Below are 20,392 nucleotides of genomic sequence, written 5' to 3'. Positions count from 1 at the left end.
TCTAATTTGTGCATCAAGGCAAGACGAAACTTAAAGATAGGCCAATGACATTGGTGTAAGCCTGGATGGTGGATGGTAGTAAGGCATCTTAGCGTAACAGAGGGAACTCAGGCCTTGCAGACACACATGCCTGAACTTGAACTCTGAATCGCCATTCCCTGGTGTATCTGGGTAAATTTGGAGAAAGTTATGAAGACTTTCAGAGCCCCAGATTTCTCATGTAAAAGAGAAGAGATACATTTCACATTTGGGGTAAGTATTAGCATTAAAGTTCTATACACTTTTTTTACCATGATCTTCATTAAGATAAACTTTTAACATTTTACACAGGGACCCAATACAACTTTACATACATGCACAAGCACAGAAACAAAACATTTTACAAAAAGATGCTCTTGTTATTTGTGGTGGACTGATGTTTTTGAGTCTATTTAATTTATTTATTTTTAAATAAAAAGTGTCAGTTGCAACCATTTAAATCTATTTCATCACCTACTAGGAAGCCACTGCCCACAGTCTGAAAAACACCAGCACACAACACTTAGTGCAAGGCCCACAGTCATCAGGCATAAGTGAGACCACCATAAAGTTTGGATCAAATAACTTCTTTAAAATTCCATCAGAGTCTGCTGTTCACTAGCAAAACAGGGTCTTTCCAAAGCAAAAACCCCTGAAAAGCATAGTTGTTGGTGGAACTCCTGACCTCAGTAGTGGTTCCCAACTTTGCCTCCATATTAGAATCACTTGTGCTCTAAAAACTCCCCAGACCCAAGCCACACCTCAGTCCAATTGAATCAAAACTTCTGAAGGTGAGATCCAGGCACCGCTGACTTCTGAAGTGCCCCGAGTGACTCCAACGTGCAGTCGAGACAGTGACCCTTGGTCTAATGGGCCACGTGGGTGCCTGTCCCTATGCCAGCTCTTGCTTCTTCCTTCTCAGGGATCAGAGACAACTGGGCACTCAGCCACCTATTTTGTCGAGGCCCTGAATGCCTGCCAGGGGCATTACCGATGCCCTATTGATAATACCTTGATACCTACGTGCTCTGGGAAGAGGAATGAGAACTCACTTTCTCAGGCTCTGAAGCAGTGATTAAATTTGCATTTATCTGTGAATTCATCTAAAATGACATGAAGGGGCAGTCTGGTGACTTCCTCAGGCTCTTGTTGGGATCAACAGGCTAACGTTGGTAAAGCACGTTGAGGTTCCTGGATTAAGTGAACGAGAGATTATGTTAACGAAGTTGTGGCATTTGGAGTTTACTACTGAGCAGAAATGAAGACAAGACAGTGTTTCCCTAAAGGGTGCATTCAGATCACACCCTGCTGTTACTTCAGCCTGCCATGTGTCTCACCATGTATACGCAGAGACTTAGCTAATGCTGGGAGAACAGAACTTTGCCTTTTTACCTGCATTCTGAAATATGTTTATGACCAAAACATCTCATGGCACATAAGATGCTTTTCCAATCACATCAGAACACATTTGTAAAGACACCCTAAATTTCCAATCTAACTGCAGCACTTAGCCCTATCAGAAATCTCTTCCTATTAAAGAAAATATAGCTGAAAAATGACAGAGCGGAAATGCTCAGCAAGTTTTATTCTCTTGATTTTTGCAAGCTACCAGGGTTTAACCCCTCACAAATGAGCATCTAAAACAAAGGTATATTTTCTTCTTATATAAAAATATATTTCCACTTAGCATTTTCAGACATGCTACCATGGGAGAAGGAAAAGAGGTCTGAGAGAGCACAGAGAGACCATCTAATTTTTGTGTGTGGTTCCGATCAATCATTCCATTTATCACATGGTACCAAGCACAGGAGTGACTGACTGCAGTATGGGACTTATCGAGCTCAGCTCTTTGAGACCCCATTTACTCTTCTAGAAGTATGTGCTCTGATTAATAATAGATGGTTAGCCACATAGTTAAGTAGAATGATTGGTACCTTTTATTGGTTGTTTTTAAGACTAATTTAGTGAAACTGGCTGACCAGAGCAGAGGTTTGTTGCTGGGCTAGCTAACAAATGTCTGCCTGTTTGTGAACTCAGAAAGCCCTCCTTCCAAAGATCAAGCTATTGGTGCTCTCTGGAAATTTGTTCCGTTATATGTGGTGCTCAAATCCTTGTGAAGACTATGGCCCCTAGTCTTCCTTTCTTTGTTCTATAAGGATATTTCACCCTTTTGGTAATTGTGGAAAAGTTGATGCTGACACATGCATCCCTCTAACCCAACAACATAATTAGCTGTAGACAATATCCCATGGACTAGGTAAAGTTTGGGAAGGGCAGACTGACGTTTGGTTGCTAAAAACTCTGCTAAGGAATGTGGAGTAAATAAACACTTCATCCAAAACCTAAAAATCAAAAACAAAAATAGAAAGCCTGACATTACAGTTAACATTACGTGCATAGGTGAGTATATATATATGTTGAGGTCTACTGATATATTGAGTGTGGGACAGGTTTCTTCAAACCCTGCCCACACCCTGTAGATAATCCTTTTATTGAAATCTCCCCAACCACTCAGGTTGAGTGGGCCATCTGTTTCCCTCCTGGGCCCTGTATGTAGAGATGAGGGTCTGGAAATTCAGGTTGCATAAGTAACTTGGCCTTGGCCTTGGCCATATTAAGAGGAGTTGGTGAAATTGTGCTCCATCCTTTGGGAACACAAAGCAAGTATCATTAGATATTGCAGGATACACAGCTATGACTCGTGTTTTCTCAAAGGGGGTGGGTGACAACTCAGGTGAGTGTATGAAAACAGGTGAGGAGGGCGGTGTGCTGGCCAGCAATTCTGATGCTTCCCATGGGTCAGTCACCAGTTCTGCTGCAAAGAGATATTAAACAGGGGAGTGAAGGCATCAGCACATCTTAGAATTATAGGGTCATCTAGACACCAAGATCATCTAGGGGCAAAGCTGAAGCTCCTCAGAGTCAGGAAGCTACCACTGTCTGACGCTTGCCTTTGTACTATCAGCTCTCTGGCAACTCACCAAGGGATCCTTACTTTCCTCTAGAACTTTCTTAAAACTTTTGCAGTCCAATGGGACTTAAAGATTAACAGGATTGATGTATAGCAAAACATTTATGCAGGTAGAGCTACTCAGCCCATTAAAAAATAATAATACAACTAATATTCATTGAGTGGCTATTATGTGCTAGACTGTGATAATAACTGTGTGTACACTGAAGTAATTAATTCATCCAAAAACCCATGATGTAGGTCTGGTAATGTTCCCATTTTACAGATGAGGAGACTGGGTTGTAGAGTGACTCAGAAACTTGCTTAAAACTTAGTGGTAGTCATCGGGTAGAACCGGGACTCAAATCCAGGACTGTTTGATACCAGTATCCTTGCTCTGGACCATTATACTCTATAGCTATATAGGTAGCTTCATGGGTATTTTTTCCTTTCTATTTTTCCCAAAACAATATGGTTGCAATTATCTCCTGAATATTCTCTACCTTTCACCTCCTCCTTAATACACATTTTCTCTTATTTCTTCCCAAGCACCCAAAAGATGTCCTTTCAATGATGGGAGAGCTCCTTTCTCCTAATGTAAGCAAGACACTGTCTTTGATCTTCCATAGCTTTGAAATTATTGAATCTAGATATTGCCCAACTCTCTTGTCCATTCTTTAAGTGGAGAGAGCAAGTTTGTACTAAATGTTAAAAGTAATGGACCAATATCTAAGAAGCACTAAGAGCTCTTCCACTCAATATTTTCCCAGAATGTAGAAGTATTTCCAATTACTCTGCTTTTCTCCAAACCTAGGATCAAGAAATGAATAAGAGATGTCAACTTTCATGGAAGGCTACTGAATGCAGTCTGTTCTTGCTTATTGGAAAACCTTTAGCATGGGTTCTTTGTGTTTCAGTTACCATGACAATATTTGGTCCCTTCCCATGTTTTCTTTTTCCAGATCTGAGGCACACTTCACAGTGCCTCACTTCACAGGAAAAGTTACGACAAGTATTATTTGCTGCCTATGATGATAATCTTAAGTGGATTTCATTCACTGTCCTTTATCAGGGTCGTGCTGTTCATAAGATGACTTCAGTTTGTCAAGTTATAACATTTAGCACAATTGATTTTTTCACTATTTATGTTTCAGATTTCAGCTCAAAGATCACTTGCTAAGAACTGCTTTCTTGACTCTGCAAGACTACACTAGACTGCTAAGTTCCCTGCATTATCCCTTTCATTGCATTTTCCACAATCAGTGAAGTTTTCTTTTTTAAAAAATAGGCTTTAGAGCAGTTTCAGGTTCACAGAAAAATTGAGCAGGCGGTATAGAGGGTTTCCAGACACCCCCTGCCTCTACACATGGACAACCTCTCCACTAACACATCCTGTGCCAGAGTGAAGATTTGTTACAATTGATGAACCTACATCAACACATCATTATTACCCCAAGTCCATAGTTTACATTAGGGTTCACTCTTGGTGTTGTACATTCAATGGGTTGTGATAAATTTATAATGACATGTAGCCACCATTATAGTATCATTGAGTACTTTCACTGCCCTAAAAATCCTCTGTGTTCTGCCTACTCATCCCTCCCTTGTCCCTAACCCATGACAAGTACTGATCTTTTTACTGTCTCCAGAGTTTTGCCTTTTCCAGAATGACATATTGTTGAAATAATACACCTTTTCATATTGGCTTATTTCACTTACTAATATGCATTTAAGGCTCCTCCATGTCTTTTCATGGCTTGACAGTTCATTGTTTTAAGCACTTACTAACATATCATTGTCTGTATGTACCACAGTTTATTTAACCATTCATCTAATGAAGGGCATCTTGGTTGCTTCCGAGTTCTGTCAATTATGAATAAATCTACTATAAACAACTGTGTGCAGGTGTTTCTGTAGACATAAGTTTTCAGCTCTTTTGGGTAAAGACGAAGGAGCACAATTTCTTGATCGTATGGTAAGAATATGTTTGTTTATTTATTTATTTATTTGGAAACTGTCAAACTGTCTTCCAAAGTGGCTGCACTATTTTGCATTCCCACTAGCAGTGAATGAGAGTTCCTGTTGTTCCACATCCTTGCCAGTGATTGGTGTTGTGTGTGTTTTGGATTTGGTCATTCCAGTGGGTGTGTAGTAGTATCTCATTATTTTGTAATTCCCTGATGACATATGATTTTTAACATCTTTTCATATACTTGTTTTCCATCTGTTTGTCTTCTTTTGTGAGCTGTCTCTTCAGCTCTTTTGCCCATCTTTAAATCAGGTTGTTTGTTTTCCAATGTAGTTGTTTAACGCATGTGTTCCCTGTAGTAACATAAAGCCCTTAAAGGCCGGGGCTGTGACTTTTTTCTTACTGCTGTATTCGTAGCACCTAGCTCAGGGCCTTCAGGGATTCAATAAGTTTTTGTTTAATTAAAGAATGAGTGTGTGTATGAACTTGACCACTACTCTAGTCAACCTGGTATCATTGATACCTGTATTTGCCAATTTACTCATTTAATGACCATAAGTAATTTATTTATTCTACATCTCAGTTTCCTTATCTCTAAAGTGAAGAAAATCATAAAACCAAACCTTCTGACAGGTGAGAGTTATATGAGATAATAACTGAAAACACTTTGTGAACTTAGTGAACTATTTCTAAGATATTACTTATGATAAAGTCCAGCAAACTGGGCTTTAAAGAACTATTTCAGGAAAATTTTAGGTGTAGGATAATTGTCATCTACTTCAATAATTGCAGTCTGGTTACAACAGAGCTTAAGGATAGCTCCTGTTAAGTGAGTGTGTTCTATATGCCAAGTGTTTGCCACACATGACTTCTAATCATTGCAACCACCTTGCACTGTAGGTATCATTTTTCACAGATGAAAAACCTGCAGCTCAAAGAACTTAGATAACCTGTGCAAGATCACAGTGACTGAGCAAGAATTTGAACCCAGGTCAGGTTGACAGCAAACCCTACGTGTTTCTACTTCTCTGGAATGGTCTCTGACAACTAAACTAAATCAGCTCAAATGAAAACTTTTAGCCTGTATATTTTTAGAATTTTCTGGAAGAATAACTCAGTCTATGCAAAAGAAAATTGAGAAACTAGAGAATTTCACTGGTTACTTTGGGTGGTCTTTGAGAAGGTGTCCCACGTGCACATGCTCCCTTCATCTGAGCTGTGTGTATGGGTCATTGAGAACCTGAGGCTCTAAGCCCTCGCGCATAGACGGGCAACAAGGGCTCAGGCAGGGAGTACGGTCAGCCCTGCCTTGGCCTTGCTGTGAAGCCAGCCTCTTCACGTCAAATATAGGCTGTGATTCTTTCCCCAATGGGACTGCATGTTTCAGCCTGAGGCCCAGATATGAAGACATGAATATGTTTGTTCCTTACCCATCGGCACAACGTAAATTCAAAGATCAGACTTAACTTGATGGAAGGTTCTTTATTACCTACAGTGGGATTGTTTGTTCATATCTGTTCAGTGACTAAAAGACTTGACTGTTGAGAGTTGCTTTCACAGTGACCCTTCCCCCAGCATCTTGTTACATCCATAAGACTCTGCCAGAGAAAGATTAGGAGGCCACCTGGAGAACAGAGCACCTCAGAAACAGAGTTTGGAGCTGAATCTATTCCTGTTACTCAGCCGCAACACAACAGATGTAGATCTAAAGGAGTCTGTTAGAATCAGTCCCGGGCAAATTTTAGGAGGTTGACAATTGCTAGGATTTCTATTTTAGTCTAGAGTCTGAAAATGTCTTTAGTGCTTATCCTGCTACCTAGGTACATAATTCTCCTAAAGAATGCTGGTCCTTGCCCTAGTTTTTCTTTTCTAAAAGTCTTTCCAAGGCAGAAACATTTCTCTTATTTGTATTGCTGTAGATTACTTCTTATAAAATGTATCACCTCATCTATGATAAAACTAGAAAATTGGCTAAGTGCTCTGTCATTATTGAAAGGCTACAGACAAAAATGACCTTTCTTCTCCACTCTCTGCCAGCCGCCTGCCCCCAACCAGGCCGTCATCTCTGTCCAAAAACATTTGATCAGGTCTTTTAGGACCACACATGTGAAAGGGCATCCTCAACACTGAGACTGACTTCTGCCTTGCATCAGTGCATTTTATTACCCTTATCTGCTTATTGGATTACCATTAGCTGCTTATCTTGACAAATGCACAATGATAAATATAATTTACTGGATTTTGAAACTGTAAGCCATGACTTGTTTACATCATTCTTTGTTTCCAGGCAGGATTTAGTAGTACATACATTTTATTAAGGAATCCTTCCTCTGCCCCAGTCCAGGCTAGCGAATATATTTCCCAGCTCCTTTCCCCTTTATTTCCCTGCCAAAAAGGCCCAAATAGAAACTGTGGCTTGGTTTATATCCTCCTGAATTTTTTTCCTGTAACAGAAGGCTATGGTGTTTGAGCAAAATATACTTCCTTCACAGCAATTTGTATGTTAGTGAGGAGAATAAGCCAAAGTAAAATTCAGAAATATTCCTGACACCTATGTCTCATACATGTGCCAGCGAAGTTTCAAATGGGAATTCATGAAGTCAAGAATCTTTTCCTATTTCACCTTTAATGAGTGCATGCTTTCCTTCATTTGGGCAGCGTATATCTTATGAAACTCTTGAAGACAAAGCACCTATACTTGGAATCTGCCATGGGCGAAACTCTATTCTGCCTCAGCATCAGCTCTGGAAGTTCTTTAAAATGTCTCTTTCACTTATTCTAAAACAACCAAACCTTACTCTCTGCCTTGAATGCTTTCCCACTGATTAACTGACGTTTCTATTTGAAACGTCAAATAGAAACGTTTCTTGCCTGGATTCTGATGTGGGAGACTCAGGGGCAGGACATAAACACCTGGGTTAAACATTTTTACTTGGAGTTGAAGGCAAATCCAGAAATAGAATTCAGTGGCTTGGGCATGGGAGAGCTTCAAGAGTCTGCAGACCCTGCTAATGGACTCTGCCATCACTGCTTTTTAAACCTGACATCGAGCTGTTCGTAAATAAGCAGGGAAGACCTGCCCTTTTGCCTGTGCATGAAACACATGCTTTCCTTACTTCAGCTTTCAGAACCCCCAAAGGGACCCCAGGGCACTAATCCAGGCTGCCTTCTGACCTGTAAAACCCCTGGGTTATCACAATATACCCTTCAGAGTTGGGCGCAGGTATAGCTCTTTCACTCACACAGGCAGATGCAAGGTAAAAGCATTTGCAAGTGATTTTATTATTTTTACCAAGTGTGCTTAAGAAAACAAAATACTCTACTCAAAAGACCCCAGAATTCACCATCCAAATGTCTCAAACTTCTGGGGTGGCCCTTGATCTTAGTATGACTCAATGAGACAACCCAAGCCCCCATCCCACCCTCCAGGAGGGACTCCTCCCAATATCCCAGGAGATTTCTGGGGAGCTCTTGGTCTCCTGGTAAGTCCACACAGCACCCAGTTTGGCAACAGGCTTTAGGTTTTGTCTTGCTGGTTTCCTTCACCCCACACTGGAAGTCACTCCGAAACCTTTCCTTCCTGAGAGTACTACTAAGTCTTTCGAGTCTAGTGAAATTTACAAAGAGTTTGAATTAACAGAAGGAGATTACTACAAGCAAAAACTTCACCTTGGATACTGGAGATCACTGTCCAGAGATTCCATCAGCCAATTCTCACCATAGGCAGTTCATCAGCAGCCAGGCTCTCTTGGGTACCATCTTGTCACAATCTTTTGGGGCCTCATCCTCCTTTGATGACCCCTCTTCCTCCCTGTTTCCTGTCTCAAAACATAAATTCCTTACATGTCAGACAAGCTCTTGACTTCCTACCTCACATTAATTTATAGGGCTACATCTGCATAGGCAAAAACTTATTGAGGTCTTCTGAAAAACAAAGGATGATCTACTCCATCCAGCTATCCACATGTTATTGGCACAAATCAAGGGGCATATTAAAATATTTAACAACTGGTATAGCATGGACCTTATTAATCAGAGTGCCAGCCATAAAGCGTCACATGGCCAGACCATGTGCACCATTAATATTCAACTGTGGGACAGAAAGCATGAACAGAAACTATGAAATTATGGTTTTCCTAGGTAGAAGTTCCCTCCTTACCAAACTCTGCAAGCACAAGTGGAGTAGTTTAAAGATGTACGCTCTCACTGGCCAGGGCAAGTCCTTTGTTTTTTCTTTTCCTTCCAACTGCACTGATATTATTGATATTATTTATTAGTACATGGAATATCTAGACGTAGAAAGTGAACATTCATCAGGTGCTTGCTGTGGGCTGGGTGCCAGATGTATATAATTGAAATCTCCTACACTGATGCTTGGAGGCAGGTAACATAATCCACATTTAATAAGGAAAGAATGGGAGGCTCAGAGCCTCTAAGATGCTAAATAACTTGCCCGAGGTCACACTCCTGGTAAGTTGTGGAGATGGGATTTGATCCAAGGCTTGGCTGATTTCTCAGTCCTTGCCTCTCCCTGCACACATAAGAGTGAGTTCCCTAGAATAGCTTCTCTGGTCCTACTCCCTTGCCTTTTGGGTAGACAAAGATCATAATTCAGGCAGTTGAAGAACCTAGGAAGCAGATGGCTCCCAATAGCTTCAGCTCCTGCCTTCTGTCTCCTAAACATACACTGAACTCCTTAGAGAAAAAGTTTACTCTCCTGCCTGTAAAAACCCTTAAGTTCTCCAAAGCTTCACAGCTACGTGAAGCACACTATGCCCTTCCCCACCCGCTCCCACCCAAAAGCCCTGCTACAGAACATTTACTTTGCAGAAAGGCTTAGATTTTATTCACAAACACCCGCTGTATTTTATCCCAAACACCTACTGGCACAATTTATTAATAATGTTGTTATAAATATTCTAGGTGAGGAATTACAATAAACAAAATGACCTAGAATATAGAAATGTTCTTATTTCCTCCCCCAAGTGGAAGTTTAAGAATCTCTTTTCTCATGTTCTCCCATCTCCTACAGTGACCCTCCCAAGGTCATCGTCCACTCATTTGGGATAATGACGGGGTGACTAATGGCCATGTTGGGAAGGTGGAGGTCAGGGATGTTTCTGATGGCACAGGCCTCTCCTTGTTCCTGAGCTCTTCCAATTACAATTGTATCTGCTGACAGATGCAGACCTGCTAACTCAGAGAGGAACAAGAAATCTTGGTATTTTTTCTTGGCACTTAGAGTTACCACGTTTCTCAAGAACTTCTTCCCTGGAGGGAAAGAAGAAAGGATTCACTGACAGATTAGACCAGAATTAGCTTTTTCATAAAGTGATCCTGGATTACATCAATTGCCATTAATGAAAGGTATCTTTTCCCTGCCAATAAGCTTCCAAATGTTCAACAGAAATCCCCGGGGCAATGCTGAGACAAAATCATGGTGGACAAGCTACCATCGTCTCTCACATGGATTAATGTCTCCCCTTCCTAGCTGCTCTCAACTGTTCCCACTGTGTGTTGGGGGCCCCAAGACCACTCTCAGGCTCAGTGATTTGCTAGAAGGACAGACAGGACTCAGAAAAGTTGTTATATTCATGGTATAGTTTATTATAGCAAAGACATACAGATGGAAATCAGCACAGGGAAAAGGCACATAGGGTGGAGTCCAGGAGAAACCAGGCACAAGCTTCCAGGTGTGCCCTCCTGGTGGAGTTGCACAGGACACACATATTTCTTTCAAGTGTGACAACATTTGTGAATTGTTTCAGCCAGGGAAGGCTTGTGTTAAGGGTTTCTATTATGGGTCAGTCATGTGGGCATGCAGCATCTACTTGACTGACCCTGGCTACTCAGACTGCAGCCCTCTTATCTGGTAAAACTGGTACAGCCTGGCCTAAGGTCTCATGTTCAACAGAACTCTTTTCAAGCAGAGTATTCCAAGGGTGCAAAAGTTATCTCCCGGGAGCCCAACAAAGGTCTCTCCTGAAGCCAGGCCTTTTCTGTTGAATGTGCAGGATTTGAGCATCCCAGGCCTGCTGAGTTAACCCTCACTTCCCTTGAGTCTATTCTCTGCAGAGATGACTGTTTAAAGTCAGAGAGGTGCTGTTTAAAACTCTGTTCAGAATCCTCCACTCTCTTCCCTTGGTAACACAACCTTATGACTCCACGTCATCTGGTTCCCTATCATTCCTTCACTCACCCCATTTCCTCCTCCTTTGCTCTCTGGGCTCCAGCAAGACTGGCTTCCTCCCTGTTTCTCAAAACCACAAGCACATTCCTACCTCAGGGCATTTGTTTCCTCTGCCCAGAATGTCCTTGCCTCAGATGTGCACATGGTTTCCTTCCTTGGCCACACCATCTGACGTTTAACCCCACTCCCAGCACATCACATAACTTATTCTTGCTTATTTTTTCCTCCTTATCACTTATCATTATAACTATCATCCTCCATAACTTACTTCTTTATTGTTCATTGCTAGTCCCTCCCCTAGAATGTAAACTCCTTAAGTGTGTTATCTGTTTGTTCTCTGCCGTGTCCCTGGTTCCTAGAATCAGTGCCTGACATACTCAGTACTATTGTTGAATGAATAAATAAGTGAGGCAAAGTGGTTGCATCCATTCCCCTCCTAAGTAGGTAGGAAACAATCATCATCATCATCGTATCACCATCATTAATAAAGTCTTACTCTTTTTTTCAGCCATTTTACAGATTACAAAGAATTTTTGTAACCGTTAACCACCTGAGCCCCACCACCCTGGGAGGCAGGTATGATAAGTGGCGAGTGCCTCTTCTGTACTAATGTGGGATATGGGAGAAGGTAAGTAAAAGGCAGGGAGATGCAGAGTAAAGGGCACTGGATCCAATGTCTTCTACACTTTGGTCTTCCACAAACTCCATTCTATGGGGCTTGCATGAGACACTTTATCATTTATGGATTCAGTTTATCTTTGTTTATAAAATAAAGAAGTTGAACTTGGATTTGATAATTTGAAGTCCTTCTCCTTCTAGTAGCTGGTTGTAAAAGTCCAGTTTTATGAGCTCTAGTGTGGTTTCTTTCAACTCACACTGTCCAACTCTTTTTCTGAGAAAGGGCAGCTTGGGTCAATAGTCTTCTTTCTTTAACTCCCAAGATTGAAGGTGGGGCTTCAGACCTGTCCAGAGGTTCACTTTAAACTTCCTGTGGAAATCCCTGCTACCGAAACCAGGAAGGGTCATTAACCCCTTCTAAGTCCACCCTTTTATTCTAACCAAGAGTCTTTTGTGCTTTCAAATATGTAACAATGTTTTAGTAACATGGAAAAATGCTTATGCTGTCTTACTAAGTGTTCAAAGCTGCATGTAAAAGAAATCTAAAGTATTGTCTTCATTACATAAAAACATGTATTACAAAAAGAATGGAAGTATGCAAAATGTCAGCTGTGGTTTCCTTTGTGTAGTTAACTTACGGTTTTCCCACCTAGTATTTGTTCATTTCTATATTTTTCAAATATTCTAAAATAAATATGTATTGATAACTAACATTTTCTTTAATTTGAAATTTTAAGACAAAACCAAAAATAATAATAAGAAAGCAAAGTATAGAGAGGCAGAATTTATAAGTTATTTTTATTTTCCAAGATCATATTTTGAGATTCTGAACACAGCTGACAACACAAGTTTAAAGTTTGCATTTCCTCTACTTGGGCTTCCTTTCAGCACTTAAGCAATGCCAACGGATAGCCAAACTCTCCTTTTGGGGATGTAAGCTACAGGATCAGATGTTTATTTGAGGAGAGTAGCCATTAGAATCACAAATCTTAACGCAATTTAAATTGCTTCCAGAGCTATCTTTTGCCCCAGCCTAAATGTTTTTTCACCCATCACAATCCACTGAGAAGTAACTCAGAACCAGAAGTCTTTGCTCTTTATCAGTTCTGTCAGAAGTTTATTTGAGGAGAGTAGCCATTAGAATCACAAATCTTAACACAATTTAAATTGCTTCCAGAGCTATCTTTTGCCCCAGCCTAAATGTTTTTTCACCCATCACAATCCACTGAGAAGTAACTCAGAACCAGAAGTCTTTGCTCTTTATCAGTTCTGGGACAGGTAGACTTGAAGCAGCAGCAAGTTCTTGTTCCAAATGGATGAATCCAATGTTGTCAACAGTGTTTCAAAACAAGTAGGATAGTTCCAAAGCTAAAGCGTGTGTGTGTGTGTGTGTGTGTGTGTGTGAGAGAGAGAGAGAGAGAGAGAGATATTCTTTTTTTTTTTTTTTTTTGTGGTATGCGGGCCTTCCCCTGTTGTGGCCTCTCCCGTTGCGAAGCACAGGCTCCGGACGCGCAGGCCCAGCGGCCATGGCTCACGGGCCCAGCCGCTCCGCGGCACGTGGGATCCTCCCAGACCGGGGCGCGAACCCGGTTCCCCTGCATCGGCAGGCGGACGCGCAACCACTGCGCCACCAGGGAAGCCCGAGATATTCTTGATGCTCTCTTAAACTGAGCAATTCCTGCCTGCCCATGTGTAACTGTCCTTAATTGTGGGAAAGCCATGATATACAATAACAACAACAACAGACCCCTCAGTGAGCAGTTTCAATGCTTCATTTATGCCTTATCATTTAACTGCGTGCTGAGGTACCTGAATTTAATCCTCTTTTTTTCTCTCTTAAGTGCAAAAACTGAGTGTCGGTTCTTGTGCAAGAAAAGCAAAATCTGTTTTCTCAGGCATCAGGTTTCACAAGAGGATGTTGCATAGATGTGACCAACTATATCTGCATGTGTTTTGAGTAAACATTTCAACTTCCATTACTGATGTTAATTTACCAGCCAGCCTCTGCCTACATGTCCAAGGGATTGGAACTCAACTGAACTTCCCATAATACAAATCACCTAATTGTGTTCTGTATCAGTGTATGTCAGTGTATGTACTTCATCTTCCTTATAAAATTACAAGCTCTTAAACATTAGGGGCAGAATCTACTTTTAAAATTTTCAAATTCTGTCACGCAGTGTCTTTGTAACAAGAGGTGATGGGTTGTCCCTGAGACTACCTACAACTGGGCACTAAGTGGCCCATGGTTGATGGAGGAAGGGGGACAAAAGAGGACAGAGAACTAAGATGCATTGAGCACCAACTCTTGACAGTCACTGGACTAAGAACATTACAAAAATGCATTTTTCCCATAATATCTGTTAGATGCATATTATTAGCCTCACTTTACAGACGAGGAAAAGGAGACTTGAGTGAGTGACACCACTTATAAGTGGAAGCATTAAGATTCAAAAACATTTCAGTCTAATAGTCCAATTTTAAGTCTTTTGATTGACTGTTCCAGGACTTCACAGTGGCCTTGGCCTTGAAATTTCCTCCAGATCACCTGACAGTCATGGACATTTCACTCAGTACAGCAAGAAACGTACCGTCTCTCTCTTGCTTTTCTATAGGGTCCACTCCCTTATTTGTGAGGGGCATCTGGAGCCTGGGAGAACAATTGTTTATTCTGAAACTTGGCTTTGAATATTAAACCCTTTTATTTATAAGGGGCACTTAAGAGCTCCCCAGGGGCTGATGGCTCTAGTATATGCAGGTCGATCCCTGCCCAAGCTGAGATCATCTTTCAGAGAGTAACATTTGTAGGCAATGGTCTTTCTCTCTGCTTTCTTATCTTGTTCGTGGCAGGTAACTCAGCTGTCAACAGCATGTCAATCAAATCTCAATTATTAATGAATGTCCTCAGAAAGGACATTTTAGAAATGGACACATCATGCTGTGCGATCCTGAATGTATTTGCTTTTGCACATGACACCCTATAAACAAAGCATATGTGTTGCAGTCTGGCCCCTTTGCTAACCCCAGATGTGGAACCAGCTGGATGGAAGTTCTTGCTCTCTGGGCTTTGTGATCACTCCAGTGAGCCAGCCTCCCTCCCTCCTGTTCACAGCATTATAGGCAGCTGGTGATCTTGGGGATACATCTTACATATATATTTAGGGAAAGCAGAACTGGGAAGGGCTGCTGGAAATGATAGGAATGAGGCACTCTGTGGGCTCCACACAGCCAAAGTACTGCTCATGTGGGTGGCTGTGAGGTTGGAAACTTACAGGGGAGGGGCCAGCAGTAAACAAGACGACCCCTATTCTGCAGGGACCCCCTCACTCCTCGGGGACCGTGAGGTCCCCTCCTAACCTTTCCTCACCCCCAGCTTACTCCAAATTGGTCTGTGCTGGTTGAGAGCTTGGTAGGAACATTTGCTCACTTCAATATTTATTTACACCACACCTGTGTATAAAGAGCTCCCCCTGAGATTTCACAAGACCCTTGACATTACCCAAAAAGAGCATCAGGAAACAGGGCAAGCACAAGTGTGTCTGCCTACCTGCAGTGGAGATGTCAGAAAGAGAGCCATTCTGGACACCCATGGATGGCCAAATGCTGTGAACTCAGAGAGCCCACATGTGCTTTGTGAAAACAGGAACTGACTGTGGGACTCTTGTGCCTGTAGTTTCTGTCAAGTTCTTTCCTCTGAAGATTTTATTTTCCTTGTGCTTTTCTTTGGAGAGAGCTGGGCTTGAGACCTAGTTGGTTGTTAATCGAAAACACAATAAACATCGCTTTTACTTAAAATTAGATTTTCATCCCTTAATACTGAACGGCCACATGAAATAGGTTGTGTAACCCAGGCCGACCGCCTGCTTCTCTTTTTCATAATGAAATGGGCTTGTCTCTGGTTTTATGGGCACGGCAGAGTCTGGGAAAGGCACACATCAGCTTTGCTCCTGAAGGAACACGCCAGTGAAATTCCTCTGCTCTGAGCTGCTTCTCTTTCCTTCACTCCCCCTGCTGAGATCTTCCTTCTTTACTCGACAGAGGAGGAACTGCTTTGGGGATGAAATAAACTTAAAATGAAGTCTGACTCTTTCCCTTACATGGGTAACTTCTCCCCACTTGTGTCTCTATGTGCCTCTCTCTGTATTTTCCTACCCTGACTCAGAGGTTTGTCTATTTTCACCAGTAGACAGCCTCCCACATGCCATGACCCTGTTCCTAAGGTCACTTTCTGGTTTGTGTTAGAACCTAGAATGGTTGTGTTTGGAGGTTGGGTCCCAAGACAAGCTCACCAGAGTCTGAGGTTCAATGTGGTCATAATAGAACCTGACCCCCGAGGCTGAGAGTGTTGGTATGTGAATCAACACCCTAATTCCAACTTGCTAAGACAGGACCATGGTTGAGGTTTTATAGAGAGATGGGGAATATCCTACCAGGGAGGTGCACGAAAAGTATATGTTTGGAGCGGTGGGGGGATTTTCAAACAAGAAGGCATAAGCCTCTGCTTGTCAGTTTCAGGCAATGTGGCAACTAAGGGAAGCTTATGAAGTGAGAGCCCTTCCCAGGGCACACTGACTCTCATCATCAAGGTAGCTCCTGGCTGTCTACGTGAAGGCCAACCCGGCTGCCCACACTAGCCTGAGGTAAGTCAGATACTCTGGAGGACAGGTGCTACACTAGCAAAGTGGAGATGTCATTGGCCAGGAGGGAAACCATAAGGAGGAGCCTTTCTTTTTACAGTGGGAATGCATGTCCCATTTCCCCAGCTGCTTGCTGCCTGGAATGGCATCCCAAGCTTTGGCCCCAGGCCACCAGGCATTGGAGCTGAGAATTCAGCTTGGAATGGCTTGGCATCCAGTCAGTATGCACACCTGGGACATGCAGCTGGACTCAGAGCTTTGCAGTGGACTCTGGCACTTGGCAGAGTTTTGGGACTGTTAGCACTGACTGAGCTTGGAGGGGTTACAGCCCATCTTTCCTCAGAAGGAGCATCTTGCTCATCAACACCTGCAGCCCAAGGCGGAGAAGGAGCCTCTGCTCCACTCAGGCAAAGAGAGTGAGGTCATGTTTAAGTTTGATGAATGAGCACATTGCAGCAGGTCCAGAAGTCTGTCAGCCATGGGATGGTGTTTTCCATCCAGAGGACAGCAGTGAACAACAGGATGTGATTAGGGATTCACAGAACAAACTGGCAGCCTGTGGTCTCTTCGTGGCACGCACAGTTCACCCAGGCTACAAAGCAAGGCAGGCAGAGGAAGCCATGCCCACCATTTCTCCCACCGTCATACTTCCTTAGTGTGTCTGACTCTTGAACAACAGCAACAGCCATTTGTTGAATATTTATTATGTGCCAAGAATTTTACATACATAGGCTCACTTAACCTTTGCAAGAACCCAATGATGTATGATTCTTACTCAAATTTGAAGCAAAGGAAATGAGACTCAGAGATTTTAAATATCTTGGCCTTGGAGACACAGCTAGGAAGTGGTCAAATGAGATTCTGTGTTGTTTCTATCCGACTTCAAAGTCCATTATGCCTCATGGCTTTGTCACGCCACTTTCCACCTTGCTTCCCAAGAGCTTTGATAAGGCTTACATCTGTAGTCGTAACATCTAACTGCCCAGATTATCTAGGATACTGTGTGACTGCTGTAATGAAGACCCAAGATAAGAGTAGCTTATACAAATTAAAAATGTAATTTTTCTCAGCCTGAACAAAAGCAATCCAAGACTGTTGTGGTAGCTCCACAATGCCAGGAAGGCACTACAGCCCCTGCTCACCCACATGGTCCAATGTGGTTCTTCATGATGTCTTCTTCCAACTGGAAGGATGAAGAAAAGTGGGGCAAGACAAGGCACACCCCCAAAACGGCTTGGTCATAGACTCACAAATATCAATAAGGATGGCATGAAAATTAGTCTTTTTTCTGAACATTTATATGGATGACTAAAGTCTAGTACCAAAGGAGCAAAGAAGAGGGCAAGAATGGATATTGGGGCACAACTCTCCATATTTGCCATATATTTTAATGGCCAATCTAAATATCAGAAGGAAAAAAAAACTGTGATACCTCTAATATAAAGGCATCTGGGACTTCCTGGAGGGAACTGATCAAGGATAATAGGAATCTGAGGTACAAGCAGGCCATATTCCTGGAGAGAGAGATAAACCGGAAAGGAAGAGAGATATCCGTAAAGACACCAGTGATTCACAGACCACTGGATAGAACTGGTCACATGACTCTAATTGGACTGCAATGGTGGCTGGAAAGTGTAGCAGAGCTCGTGGATTTGGGATGAGCATCAGTTGTCTCTGCTATGGAGATTTCACATAAAAACTAGAATTTCCAACTTTTCTTGGAAAATCAGATGTAGCAAACTCAGCTCAACTCTACTGGGCAAGATCCACAGGAGCTCCTCAACTGCCCCCTTTAGTCAGAGAAATTGGTTTCCAATGTGTCTTATTTACCATTTAACATCCCACCTTTGGGGCCCAATAGTGTCAGAATACAGTTTTGAATGATTTCAGAAGGCTTGTTCTAAGTCGTTCATGACAAGCCAAGGCAATCCATTTTATAACCAGAGCTAGATTCATTTCTCCCTAAATGCATTGCCTTACATTTTCCTCAGTGACTCTCTACACTTCCTCACACTTTGCCTGTGAGAACAACCTTCTTGTATTCCTGTGGGTTGATATTTTGTCACTCAAAGATTGTGGGAAACATCTAGTGTGGGCTTTGTCAGCAAGTATATATATGAAATATTATTCTGTACATTTTAATGAAATCTTTATGAATGGCCATGCCTCCTCTTCTAATTCTATTCATGGAAGGTGTATAGAACTAGCAACCTAAAGACCTAGGTTGAAGTATTGATCCTATGACTTGTTAGCTGTCTGACCATGGATGCATCTGTTAGCCTCTTGGAACCCTCATAAAACATTCAGTACAAAGGTGGCCATGGGAATTCCCTGGCGGTCCAGTGGTTAGGACTTGGCACTTTCACTGCCATGACCCAGGTTCAACCCCTGGTCGGGGAACTGAGATCCCGAAAGCCGCACAGCGCAGCCAAAAACAAAAATCAAAACAAAACAAAAAAAGGTGGCCATGAGGATTAAGCGAGGTTAAAGTTTGTGAAGGCATTGTAAACTGCAACACCAAGAACACCAATTCAGTTTCCAATCCAGTTATCTTTCAAGTTTCGTTGTTTTCCATTTCTTTTAAATTTTCGATGATGCATTCTCCTCTACATTTTACTTTATTTTATTTTACTTAAGAAAAAGAAGGCAAGAGCTGAAGCACAGCTCTAGATATCTAGAAGAGACAAGAAAAATGTTCTCCATTTACAGTCAAAGAAACTGACCAACAAGTAGGCTTATCAAACAGCCAAGGCAGAATAAAAGTTGAAAGGTTGTGGCAAAATTGAATGAAAGACCAAATACAGCTGATTCTCATTATTTGCAGATTCTATATTTGCAAATTTGCCTACTGGTTAACATTTATCTGTAATTCTAGAATCAATACTCCTGGAGCTTTTGTAGTCATTTGCAGACACGAGCAGAGCAGTGAAAAACATGAATCACCCAACAACGCACATTCCTAGCTGAGTTTGAAAAAGGTGACACTGCCTTCTTGTTTCAGGTCTCATACTGTAAACAAGTGTCTTTTTGCAGTTTTTTTTTTTTTTTTTCCATTTTTGTGCTTCTTGTTGATGTTTTCACTCTCTAAAATGGCTCCCAAACAGTGTTGTCTAGCACAAGATGTGTGTGATGTCCCTTATGGAGAAAGAACGTGTGTTAGATAACTTCATTCAGGCATGAGTTATGTTGCTGCTGACCATAAGTTCAATGTTAATAAATCACACACACACACACACGGTATAAACACACACACACACATATATGGTATATATATATAGTGTATATATACACACACACAGACACACACATTGTAAGTTGCTTTAAATAGATAGAAAAACATAAAACAAGATCATGTATTGATCAGTTGATCAAAATGTTGTGACCATAGGCTTGCAGGAACTTATCTCTATGTTTCCCTTAGAAGCAATCGTTCAGTATCAGCTAATTTGTATGTTTTAGGTGACTTCCTAGAAAGTAATAACTGTGAATAATACAAATCAACTGTACATTGCCAAGTGCAAACCCTTCATCATAATTCAAAAGTTTTAACAAGATTGCTTTCATTTCAAGCCCCCTTCAAGTATAGTGATGGAACCAATGAAAAGCTCTGTGTCTTGGTGGGCATTCTTGACATGCCACTGACATTATCAGCTAATTTTGGAAATATATGGCCTATCCACGATCACTTCTGTCTCCATGTGAGCTGTGGTATCATCCTAAATTCAAGATTTAGGTTCTAGAGTCAGAACTAAATGTATTTCATTCATTTTGACTTCATAGTCAAAGTAAGCTAAAAGCTGAATGATTGGTGGGTTAGCTTAATGGGACAATAAGTTATGGAACATTTAGATTCCTTATTTCCTTTTGAAATAGTTATGTAAATCGTCTTTTTGCCTTTCTTCTCTCCTTGCCTTCATTCTTTCCCTTTCTTTCTTTCTTTTCTCCTCTGGATTTTAATCCCTTTTACCTTTCTTACGCCCCTCTCTTTCTCCTTCTCTCCCTCATTTCTC

Source organism: Physeter macrocephalus, chromosome 9 (assembly GCF_002837175.3).
Source record: "Physeter macrocephalus isolate SW-GA chromosome 9, ASM283717v5, whole genome shotgun sequence".
Classification (NCBI taxonomy): Eukaryota; Metazoa; Chordata; class Mammalia; order Artiodactyla; family Physeteridae; genus Physeter; species Physeter macrocephalus.
The sequence above is the reverse complement of the archived record's forward strand: the minus strand, read 5'-3'. Positions refer to the sequence as shown.